This window comes from Rousettus aegyptiacus, unplaced genomic scaffold (assembly GCF_014176215.1).
Source record: "Rousettus aegyptiacus isolate mRouAeg1 unplaced genomic scaffold, mRouAeg1.p scaffold_m13_p_2, whole genome shotgun sequence".
Classification (NCBI taxonomy): domain Eukaryota; kingdom Metazoa; phylum Chordata; class Mammalia; order Chiroptera; family Pteropodidae; genus Rousettus; species Rousettus aegyptiacus.
This window is the reverse complement of record NW_023416295.1, coordinates 129,309,622-129,322,782: the sequence shown is the minus strand read 5'-3', so window position 1 is coordinate 129,322,782 and position 13,161 is coordinate 129,309,622.

Genomic DNA, 13,161 nt, shown 5'->3' with positions numbered 1-13,161 from the left:
AAGGCCCCATGATGCCCAGGCCGAGTTGGGGTCTTACGTTAGGGTGTAAGAGTCCTTTAGGTTCTCAGCAGGAAGCTGAACAATGAATACTGGTGTGTAAACACTCATCAGGAAGAGTGAAAGGTGCTGGAGATGGGGCGGCAGGTCACCAGGTTCCTGAGATGGCATCACTTCCTCCCCTCAGAGGATGCACAGGGTGAGAGAAGGTAGAGACTCAGCCAAGTGCCCTTAATTTGCCCCTTAATCCCTTTGGGCTAGTTTGGTGATGGCTTTGATGGGTGGACAGTGGGACTAAGCCAGGAGGTTCCCCTAACCCAAGGATCTGAGCCCATAAATCCTTCCAAACACATGTCTCTTGACCTCCTTTGTACTGAGGATGATGACTCTGATGGACCTGTTTCCTGACCAACCACAACAAAATGCTGACCCAGTCTGGGCTAAAAATAGCCCTCTATGCATCCTTCCAGGGCCTCACCAGGGCCTCCCTACTCCCTCTCAGGATGAGTGGCCAGTTACATCGGAGAGTGAGGGAGGGCCCATCTTGGAGGGCCGGTGGTGGTACTATGGAAATTTGTTAGGAAGCTGGACAACATCTGCATGGATTCTATAAAAGGACACTCTAGCCCCTTCATCTTGGACTCTATGGATAGATTTCCAGACTCTTGTGTCTGTGGCGGGAACTGTGGATGTGGATTGTGGGATAAGGGCTTCAGGTATGAGAGACACACAAAGAGGCAAGGCCTGGGAGCTGGAGGGTGGCTGATTTCAGCTGAATAGCTGATGGGATTTTTGGAACATTTCTGTGGGAGCTGTGGCTGGTAGTACTTAGATGCTAAGCTTTTGCTAGGTTAAACATCTGCTGGCATTCAAGAAAGAACCAGATCTTTCTCTCTTCTTGTCTCAATCCACACTGGAACTGGTGAGCACCTGCAAGGTTCTCAAGCCATGTCCAATGATTACTGGAGATTCGTTTCTTGGTAACATGCCGAGGGGTGCAAAGTGGCAAAGCCTCTGTAAAACATTTCTCTATTACTGCGTCTTTGTCCTCTGACCCCGCTCGCTTCTCAATACAGAGGGATTGGTATCAAGTTGGACGCTTCACTGAGGGTCTCTGTGTAGACATACCTACCTCCTTGGTTCAGGGGAGCTATGAGTGTGCCCAGGCCCCTATCCTGGTTGGAGATGATGGAAGCATGGACTCTAGCGATAGAAAGGCATGGTTTGAAGCCCAGCTCTGCCACTTACTAGCTTTGGGACCTGGGACAACTTACATTTTCTAGTTTCTTACTTGCGATATATGAATGGCAACCCATGCCTTGCTGGGCTTTGGGGAAGATGAATCGAGTGGTGGTAGGAGGTGCCACCTCTACCCTTCCCCCTGCTTACAAGGTGACTGGTCCCTGAAGAGCCTTGCAAAGGGATAGTGTGCATGGGCTGTGAGGTGCCATCCTTGCGCAAGCACAAAACAGCACAATAGCTTTTACAAGGCAATCATTGCCACCACAGAAAACCTTAATTAAAGCACCAATTTATAAATGGACCAGAACAAAGAGAATTACAGACCAGGTGAGCCCCTTGAAAACAGACTTAGACAGGAAGCTGACAAAGGGTCAGCAGCAGCCCAGCCCGAGGGGTTGCTTCCTTCTACCTGAGCAACTACTGAGATGGGTTCCTGCCCTCATCATGGGCTATAAAGGCTTTGGCTGAGCTCCAGGCTGGTTCAGTTGCCAAGGCCCGTGCCTTTTGCCTGCCCTTTACCCAGCCAGCCTGGGTCACCCTAGGGGCTGGCTTTTCCATGCTGCGGAGAATGACTGCTTGCCCTGCCATTCTGGTTCTCTGAGTCCTACCTACTTCCCTGGAATTGCGACTGGCCTTATTCACAACTTTGTGTTTTTTTTGGTGGTCACCTGCCTGCCTGCCTGCCTGGTTTCTGACCCACAGATGCTCTGACTTTTGTCATTTCTTCTTGCCTTAATATCTATGGGCCTTTTAATTTTTTTGTCCCTTCCTAATGGATTTATGATAAACAACTCTGTGATGAGCATTCATCAATATATTTTTGTGTATATCTCCACTAATTCTTTAAAATAAATTTGTGGAGGTGAGATTGCTAGGTTCCGTCCGGTCTGAGGTGTCACCTGTCTGGTTGCAGAAGTGGTATTTCTGTGCTCAGAGAAGTCGTAGGATTTGGGAGTCAGGAAGTGTGGATGCAAATCCACTTCTGGCTCCTACTAGCTGTGTGATGAGTTAGTTCATCTTTGTGCGCTTTGTTTCTTCATCTATGAGATGAGGATTAGAGAACCGGCTCCTGGGGTCTCCGTGAAAATAAAATACTCATTTTATACTCGTAAAAGCACTCAGAAGGCTGAGAACACACCCACCTCCTTCCCAGGACAGGCACCTCCTGGGCCTTGCTTTCCTTGGTTCTCCAACCTTCCTAGCTTCAGTTCTGCCTCTGACCTTGAACTCGTAACACACTAAGGACTATGGGGTGCAGCTGATAAAACATGGCACCTTCACATACTCTACAACTGTTTATTCAACAGGTACTATGTATTGCAGGGGGTGAAGAGGAGTTTAACACACGTCTCTGTCCTCAAGAAGCTGACTGGTTAGTCAGGAACATTTGTAAATAGGCACAAGTTAAATGTATAGTAGACATAGTAGTTTTCCAAGGCAGTTCATGATTGTTAATTGACTGGCACAGTGTATCTTGTCTCAGAGGTTTGAGGAGGAGCTCACTGTGAGCTGGTGCAATCAGGGAGGCTTTGTGGGAAAGGTCAGACTTTAGCTAGGCTTTGAAGGATGGAAAGGGCTTGGGAAAGTCGAAAGGGTGGAGGCAGTGCCAGGCGGAGAAAGGCAGAAAAGCACTGTGGATGAGCTCTGGTGGAGCTTAGAGGATGTCATACCTAAAAGATGAAATTCAGGCACATTCTGATGAAATTTGGGAGCAAGAAAAGATGCCCGCTCTTAATGCCGTGCTTTACAAACTGGAATTCTTGGCCAAGAAAAGAAATATGTCTATGTATTAGAAGAGGTAGAACTGGTCTTATTTGCAGACAATGTGATCAACTACATAGAAAACCCAACAAAGTCAATCGATAAACTGTAGAAATAATAGAACGAGTTGAGCAGTGTTGCTAATTACAAGGTCAACTTATGAAAATCAAAAGTGTTTTTCTATATCGGCGACAACCAATTAGAAAATAAATAGAAAAATAAAGATACAATTCCTAAGAGTGATGATAATAATGAAATATTTATGATACAACAATAAAGCATTAACAAAATCTTTATGGGGCATAATGTAGGACTCGAATATGAAAAGTTATGCAAGAAAATTAGATTAGGTGGAATCACGTCATATTCAAAAAGAATTTGACCTAATATTCCAAAGATATAAATTCCCACAAATTAATTTCTAAGTACAATGCAAACCCAATAAAAACTCTGCTGAATTTCTTTTTTTAATGTAAAATTTTTTATTAAACTAATCAATTTAGTCAATAAAGGGACTGAGGTTAACTTGGTTTTAAAGAGCTCTAAATCAAAAAGATTTTTTCTGCCTGTAAGCCGGTCACAACTGCTGATTTGCAAAGTCATTTACAAAAATGTTAGTTTCTACTCTACTGGATTTTTTTTGAGGGACTTGATAAAATTAATCTAAAATTTTTATATGGAAGAATAACATCTATTTACAGTAAAGTCAGTTATGAAAAAGGATAACAAAGAGAACATCTGAGGATTAGAGAGAAATAATAGTAGAAACGTACAGTTTCTATGCAGGAACAGATAAATGAGCCATTGGACAGAATACAGAGCTCAAAACGGGCCATCTAATATAAGGTAACCTTGATATTTGATGAAGGTGGCAACAAGTGAAGGGCCATTTATTTACCTGGTGAGATTAGTGAAAATAAACTTGCCATATGGAAAATGTAGAGCTGGAGTCCAGTTTGTACCATATTGATGGGAGGCTTCAGATGGAGGAAAGGCCTGGACATGGAAGGTAAAACTATAAAGCAAACAAAGAAATAGATAAGAGACTATCTTTGTAGTATAGGGGTGGGGAAAGACTTCCTAAACAAACTTTGAAAATCAAAACCACAGGTAAAAAATTGATCGACACGACCACATTAAAATTAAGAATTCCAGTTCGATGAAAGACTATAGAGTAAAAATTAACAGACAGTTGATAGCCTGGAAAAAGTTTAATATCTACAACCTGTAAGAAACTCCTACAGAACATGAAGCATGAGACAGGAAACCCAGTGGAAAGCTAGCTACAGTCTGCACAGACATTTCCCCAAAAGGAAAGACCAAACGGCGAACAAGTACATGGAGTAAGAGGGACTCTCGCCATCCTTTAAAGATGCAGATGGGAACCACAAGGCATCTTTCTACCATCAGAATGGCAGGGATTAGGAAGTGGGTGTTACCAACTTGAGTAGAGTTGGGAGGATGGGGACGCTTGTGTGCTGGGGGGTAGGAATGTGGGCTGGTGCAGGTATTCTGGCAAGCGACAGCTTTATGCAGTGAATTTAGGCATGTGTGAACCTTATGATCCAGTCACTTCACTCTTGAGAGAAGTCCAACCGCATTGAGAGCAGTTCTCCTGCAAGGACAAGGCAATTCATCGTGGCATTATATGTAGCAGAAAGAAGTTGGTGGACACTCAAATGACCAGAAATTGGATAAATATAATTAAAAGATGATAAATGTATATTATGAAAGTTAGAAGCAACAAAGTTGATGTACTTACAGACAACACAGTGTTGGGTTAGAAAACATTAAAACCATACCATTTATCTAAATAAAACATACACATTCCGAAAGCACTGCTACTTCCTGCACAGTAATGAGCTCATATTTGGGATGACACCGCATGTGTTACAGTGGGTGACTCCGGTGAGGAGAGTGAGAGGAGGGAGAGGACATGAAGGGAACAGGGGAGTGAGAAAGAGAGGGGTCTTCTGTGAGCTGATGAAGACACCGTGCCAAAGCCTGGACACTGATGGACTGGGTTTTCTGTTTAGAAGCCTCTCCCAAAAAAACTGAACATAAAATAAAGATAATGGGAAGAACTAGAAGATGAGCTAGAGGGCTTCGTTGGGGCCATCCTGAGGGCTGGCTGAGGAGCCTTTGGACACCTTCTGCTGAGGCTTTGCTGCCTAGGTAGGGGTGTCTTGGAAGCAGGTTTTTAGGGAGCTAAAGCTGTCAAGGCATAGGATGGATTGGAGGAGGGTAGCCTGGTACACAGATCTGTTAAGAGGTTAACACATGGGGATGGTGGCTGCAGGCCACACAGGAATGGTATATCATGGGCGCTGAGCACGCGGAGGGAAGCCGCTGGGAGAATGAAAAATCCAAGCAGGGAGGAACCAGAGAAGCCACATTTTGTGTCCATCAATCTGGGAAGGCTTCCTGGAGGAAGAGAGCTTTCCCCCATGATGGCATTGTGTGCCTGCAGGAGCCAGGCTAGGGTGCCCTCTAGTGGGAGGAATATGGCAGTCCTGGAGCCTCTGCGTAGCAGAGTGGTGACTCACACAGCCCCATAAGCTTATCTGAGCCACGGAGCTTAGGATTTTGGTCTGTGAAATGGGTTGCATGTCACGTGGGTGTGCCGTAACTGGATGAGCTCCAGGAAGAAGACAAGAAAGTGGTAATTATAAGTGTTTCAGGGCCAAGTTTTTTCTTTGTTTGTCTCCTGAAATTCCTCCTTCTCTGGCAAGCCTAAGCTACTGCAGTTGAGGAACTCCGGAGGCCACTGTGTCCCTTGGCATCCTCTAGGCAGTTAGCTGCTTCTCTCTCTCATGGACCAGATTAGACAGTCCTGTGCCCCTTAAGTAGAGGCCCAAAGCTGAGCCTCCTGTCACTTCAGCCCACTGGCTGTCCCCCACCTCTTTGGGCACCCCATGGCATCAGTTCTGTCCAGCAGCAGACTCATTCAGCACCTGTGGGTACAGTAACCTGACATGTCCCCTCTACCCTCCCCTCCACCGGCCCCAACCCAAAGACAGACAACAAACCTCTTATTTTTCAGGATTCCTCACAGGGTTGGGTCTCAGGGCTCCAGGCACCGTTTATGCCTACTGGTTGTTGTCTTGGCCAGCAGTGTCCCTCTGGAAGCAACAAGGGGACTCAGAGAGGTCACTCTTCCTCCTGTGTGGTCTGAGCAGCAGAAGGCAAGGATGACCACTGCTCTGGACACCATGCATCGGTGGGTGCTGCCTGAGAGAGCAGGAGCTCTTTGAGACAGAAAAATGAGCTGTCCTCGCTGAGCACTGCCTGGACTGCAGATTCGTGAGTAAAACGAATGTTGGTTTTTAAAGTGGCTGAGTTTCATAATTTGCAACTGCTCTTGCTTATTAGAATCATCTTATTCCAGAGTGTAAGAAGTTCTAACTTCATTGTAAAATTTCAATTTTAGACTCTGCTCAAACCTCTTATTCCTCTCCACCCTTCAGCCATCTTTCTTCTTGCCTGGCTGATCTGTTTATGGCTCTAGTGGCTCCTCGGGCTTTCATTACATAGTCCATCTTCTTTTTTGAGATTTTCGTCCTGTTTTGGGTCAAGCAGAGCTCTGCCTAGGTAGCGGCTAGTGGAAGCGGCAGGCTCTGTGACCTCCTCTAGAGTCAGGTGGTGGCCCCGCAAGCCTGGAGTTTGAATGTTGATTCCTGTGAGGTCTCCCAACACTGTAGGTGCCTTGCAATGTTTGGCTCCATCTTGCCCTCCATGCTGCTAGGTGCTGGCAAGACTCTGACCCTTCCATCTCAGCTATCCTCCCAAACCATCTTTGGGTCCTGTGACCATGAGGGGTGGTGGTCAGGTCCAATGTGCAGCTCTCTTAGAACTTGGGGGGAACTAACTTCCTTTTGTGCTCAGCTTTAGGATGTGGCTGCCACTCCAGGACCACAGGAAAAATTCACCAAATCTCCCATTCCTCACACAATACCACACGAATACCTTAGTTTATTAGCTTTTTAGTGGCTACTTCACCCTGGAAATCAGAAGAGCTTATGTTTTCTTACCTTGTCACATACAGGAGACTCAAAGATGCCCCCTAGACTCCCTTCTTTCTTGTCCATGCCCCAGAGTCCCTGTTCCTGCTTCTACCTGCCTAGGGTGTAACCTGCCCTGCTGGTCCTGGTTCTGGGTTTTTACTCCGTGCTGGGCTGTCTGTCCTCTGCCCAGCTCAGGATGTCTCGTTTAGCTTGAAAGCATCTTAGAAGCAGGGATCTGACCCACAGGCAAGAACCTTCTGCTGATCTTGAGTTGTGAGGGAAATAGGTGTTATACTTAGTAAAATTTTAAATACTTGAAGTTTGACCCCAAACTCCTGTGGTTATGGAAATAATTCTAAGGTCTATTACTGACTTTCCTGCTGCAATAAAGGACATCGAATGTGATGTAAAGTTGACTCAGTGGCTCAGAGTCACTGTAATCACAGTGTAGCTCAGAGAGAGGGTAAGTGGCTGCCGTCAGGCCCCACGGCCAGGTCAAGGCCAAGATGGATCCAGAAACCCAGGCTCCTGAGTGCCATGCCAGCCCTCCCTCCTTGATGTATCACTGCCTCCGTTTCACATCAGCCAGCAGAATGGCGTTGCGTTTCCTGGTGCAGCGCTTCACTGAGTGTGATGTTGTTTCACATCCATATTTAATGCGATCTGCAGAATGGCCCAGGTTTATGCTGCACACCAGAGAGAGTACAATGAGTGGGGTAATTTGCACCTGCACTGAAGGTCCTCCTTGTCTGTGCTAATTTCCAGTACACATTGGCTTGAGATACCTGTGGGACCTCAATGGGGAAATAATAGCAAAAGTGACCATTTGTTGAATGTTCAGTAGGTGCCACTCACTGTGCTAAGTGCGTGCACAACTATCTCATTTAATTATCTCAATGAGTTCAGGCAGGGCTGTAACTAGTGTGTCCTGATGCAGGGCCTGATGGCGTCTGTCATGCTCAGGGAAGGGCAGTTAGTTTGCTCTTATCTATTCTGTCATCTTGTTTGCTTATTCCTAATGCAAAACTGCACCTTGCTTGGTGAGATGGCTTTAAGTTTGACCTTCAGGGAAGCAGAATTCACTTAGACATCCAGGTGCTGAGTTGGAAAGCTTTTTGCAGAGGTGTTAAGTGCCATCGTCATCCTCGCGGCATATGGGGGACATATTGAGTGCTTGTCATTAAACAGGGAATAACGACAATCCTCAGTGGTAACTGAGGATTCCTAATCTCTGTCTGGATGCCTTGCCCTCACATCCATCCTCCTCTGGACGGTAGAGTGGTGTGGGGCTTGGGAAAGTGGCCTTGGGCATCAGGCAGACCCAGCTCCTCTATGACCTGCTGTTTCATCTTAGCCATCCCATTTAGCTGAGCCTCGGTGACAATAATACATCTTCTAGCACTATCACTAATGCTGGTTGCCAGGTAGTTCCAGGTCTCTCTTTTCCTGAGTGTTTGACAGGATGGCCCTCTAGACCTCTCTGTCCCTCCACCCGCTCATCTGGAGCTGTCCCGGGTAGTGGTTACTCCATCGGTCTTCATGCAACTGTAGTGGATGTTTAGAACGAGTCAGGTGTAAAACGCTGTCATTTTAAGCTACAGAGATTTTTGGGCTGTTTGTTGCCACCAAAAAGCCTAGCCCATCCTGGTTGACACTTACCTCTGAGGGCATTTTGGAAAGATTAGTGCAGCCAATACGTAGAAAACACTCTGCATGTTCTACCCATTGTGAATACTCAAAAGTGTTTTTTTCCCCCTCCATCTTGTTGTCCCACAGGCATCTCAACTTCCACACAACCACATGGAGCTCAGGCCCCCACCCACCAAGGCCAAACCTGCGCTTCTCCCCGTTCCCCTTGCAGTGAGACCGGCACCGCCTTTCAGTCTTTTGCATAAGCCTCCAACCTGAGAATCATCATGTTGACTCCTTTCCTCTCCCCCCACATCCAATAAATTGACAAACCCTCTAATACTTCGTGATTCTTTCCATTTCTTCTCCATTTCCTCCAATACCATCTTAGTTCAGGCTCACGTTACTTTGCATTTCATTTCATGCAATAGCCGCTAACTGGATTTTCTGCCTCTTTTGTGTTCCCACAATTTTTTCTTTACCTCACTGCTTAGTTGATCTGATCACACATCCAGTCACCTTCCTCCCACGCATACGTCATTCATCACTATTCATCCCACCCCACCCACCCCTGCATGTCGTTATCAGAGGAAAATTCTCCACTGTTGACGGGAGAAGGCCTAAACTCCTGGGAGTGGCACGTGGGTCTTCACGTTTCAGCCCTACCTATGTTTCCAACCTCACTTCTCATCACTCCACAAGGAACACCCTGCACTTCAGCCATACTCAACTAGCTGCACTTCCTGGAGTGGATCGTCCTTGCTCATCCCTCCATTCCTTTGTGCACACACACTATCCCTTGGGTTTGGGAGCTCAAGACTGGGTTCAGGGCCCATTTCCTTTGAACAGAGCCAGGCATCTTTGCGCATGTCTGTTATCACACTGATTTCCCACTGCGACCAGTAGGCTGTGAGCTACTCAAGGGCAGGGATCGGCCCTTGCCCGTTTTGGTGTTTCCAGCATCTAGTGCAATGCCTGACACCCAGATGCTTGATAAGTAATTGTTGAATGAATGGATGAGTGAATGAGGCCGGGCCAAGGACTCATGGATGAAGGGGAGAGGATGGTTATACAGTGGCCACCATGTAGTCCTAAGCCACAAAACACCAGCTTGTGTGGCCATGATACCCTTCCAGACACATTCAGGTGCTCGGGAAAGTCTTGCTGTCAAAGACAAATAAATGCACGGCAGGGCTGTCTGGGTGGGTGTGAACAGGCTCACTCACAGCTCTATTCTCTCTTGACAGGGCTTCCTACACTCCAGCCCTGGTGGTTTTCCAACTGAAGAATCTAGCCAGGAATTGCCAACTGAACTTCAGGAGCTGAGCACAGCACAAGATTCAAGTTGAGATTTTCCCCTCTGGTTTTTATTTTGGGAGATTCTCTTGTAATATTGGTGATGTCAGTAAGAAATCCAAGAGTGTACTTGAAAAAGCATGAGATAGTCATAAGGTGATAGCCGAAGGTCAGGGCCATGATAGTGAGGTTGCATCTCACTGTTTTGAAGGCCTTGGGCTCAGATAATATTACGTTCTAAGGAGACCGAATGACCTTATAGAAATGATGGGGAACGATTGTCAGAAATCTTGGTACTTGTGGAACAAAGGGGAATCCTGAGGTTGGAGAGATGGTGACTTCCTGATTGTCACACCTGGTAAGAGGGCACTTTTCAAAATGATAACATGGCTCGCGTGATGTATGAAGGACAATTCTGCAGCAGGTTATTTCTGCCAGGGTGGTCACTGTACACGAGGGAAAGTGCGGTCAGAGCTCATCCCTCCCACTTGTCATCAGGACTGAGTGTGTGTAGACAGAAACATGTAACATAGGAGGTAACTAAGCAGATTTGACAATAATGGCAAGAAATTAACACCCGGATAATTAATCTGTAGATCAAAGTTGATCTTAATGTTTTTCTTATCACTCTCCAGGACTTCCCATCCCTCTTCCAGAGCTCGCCCCCGCCCAATTAATTCAGTTTCACCAGAGCACCTTCCAAGAATGATGCCAACTCTATATGGTGTTCTTCTGCATGGAGATTTGCACAGAGGGGCCGCACCAAAGCAAAACAAAACTTACACAGTCACACCTCCTTGCCAGGCTTTGCCATGTCTGAGTTGGCAGAGTGACTACACCAAGACTCCCAAAAAAGGTAAAAGAGGTTTTATAGACCCATGTCTGGTGCTGAGATTTGATGAAGTGATTTATGTCTCCGTCTTTCTATCTCTCTATCTATCTATCTATCTATCTATCTATCTATCTATCTATCTTCATCATCATCATCATCATCTATCATCTATCTAGTGTACTTAGCATGGGCCCAGTGGAATTCTAAAGGATTTCCAACAAAAAGAGGACCCCATGGCTTCCCTAGGAAATATTGCAGGTATTTGGCCTAACTCTTGCATGCACCATTGGGAACACTGGGGCCCAGAGAGGGTAGGAGCCTTGTGCCAGGTTGCAGAGTCAGCAGAGCTAGGTCAAGCATTTGGGGTGATAGCCTTGGCATTTTCCTCACTCCACCTCTGATTAATTTTGTTGTGGAGATGAGTTTCACCTACGAGAAAGTGTGGAGGCATTCTTGACCCCTCCTTTTTTTCACATTCCAAATTCAGTCTGTCAAGAAATCGGGTTGGCTCTTTCTCCGAATTTCATCCACAGTTGGCCACCTCTCACATTGTCAAGGGCTTCCTTCCTGGCACGAGCTTCTGGCATCTCCCTGGGATTACTGCAAGACCCTCCTGACCCTTCTTTTTTCTTTCGCAGGCTGTTTTCCAGGCAGCCATCACATCACTGTGATCATTTAACGTGCCAGGTCATGTTCTTCTTCTGCACAGAGGCCCCAAAGCTCCACTCTGCACTCAGTGGCAGCCTGAGTCCTCACATGGCCTGCAGGCCCTCCCTAATCGGCACGGGTCATCTCCCTCCCCGTACCTCCCGATCTCGCTTGTACTTAGAACTGGCTCTCATTGCTCGGACCACAGGGGCTTCCTTGCTCCTGGAGGGAACACATCAGGCCTGTTCTCACCTGGGGCCTTTGCACTGGCTCTTTGCTCTGCCTACACGGCTCATCCCTTTACCTCCTCAAAATCTTCACCCAGTGTCATGTTCTCAGTGCAGCTCTTCAGACCACCCTTCTCTTAGCTCTCCTGAGTTTTTTTTATCCTGATCTATTTCTTCTTTCCATAACCCTTATCACCACCTAACATACAGTCTGTTCGCTTATTAGGTTTATTGTTGATATCTCCCACTGAAGCAGAAACCCACAAAAGTATACATCTTTGTTTTACTGATGTATCCCATGCTCATTATATGATGTCTGGCATATAGTAGGTACTTGTTGAATGAAAGAAAGAAACAGATAGAGACCAGCATGAGGTAGGCCCCTTCCAGAGCATCGGTTTTCAAACTGGTTTCTATTTTGCTTGCTTTGTTCAGTGTATCCACCGTGGAGGAGCTCTCTCTTCTTCCTGCACACTCAACTGTTCCCTACCGGTGAGAGCTACCATGAGAATTGTGCTTCTGCGGCCAGCCACGAATGGCCTCAGAAAGCCAGGAGCACTCCCTGTAGCTGATCAGTCATCTTTCTCTCTCTTGCCGTGGATCTTTCCTGCCTGTGTCTGGTCTCCGCATGAGACCCAGCTTCCTCAAGGGCAAACTCTGCCCACTCAGCTTGATTTCTCTCAGCATCTAGATTAGCATCTTGTTCTGGTGGGACCTCAGCACTTGCCAGTGAATGAAGGCACCTCCTCCAGGCCAACTCCCGGGCCTGGCACATGATAGAGTGTCAGCTGATATTTGCAGACTAGATGAAGAACCTCTCCAGATATTGGCCATTCCTTCCTGTCTTCAGTCTATTCAATTGAAGCAACGCTTCCTGAGGACCTAATATGTGCCAGTTGCCAAGGGAGATATACAAAGAGATAAGACATGATTCCTGAATCTAGGGGGCAGTACCAACTGCAATGACTCTACTATAAAATGGAATGTAGCTCAGAACAATAACAAGGAAAGGTCTGAAGAGGCTCACTCCACATGTGCTCACCCTGGGCGATGAGCCAGGGGTCCTTGCAGCCTCAGGGGAGAAACATGGGAAGAGCTGACCAGTGGGACCTTGGTGGGACACGGGACCCTTTGAGTCTCAGGAATATGTTGGCCCAGGCCTCTACTTGCCTATGTGGGATAATGATGTGAGGTCTACCTAATTGCTAGAGAGCAATTAGGGTTGAATAAATAAATATGTCTAGGCTTGTGGGGTTGAACAGTCAGGGGGTAGGTTTATTGGGATGCAGGGTCTCCTTGATATGCTATTAAAGGTGGCAAGTTTCAGTTTTCCTTCTTAAGTTTCCCCTGGGGGTGATTCTCACGCTCATAAATGGCATTAATAACTTTTTCCTGCCTTTTATGTTGTCAGGAGACCTGTTGTCTGCCCTATAAAAGGCAGAAACACTAACCCAGTCTCTGGTGCGAGACCTGGTGTCCTTGGGTCCCCTCCACTTCCCTTGGCACTGCCCCGCAGAGCAGAGGC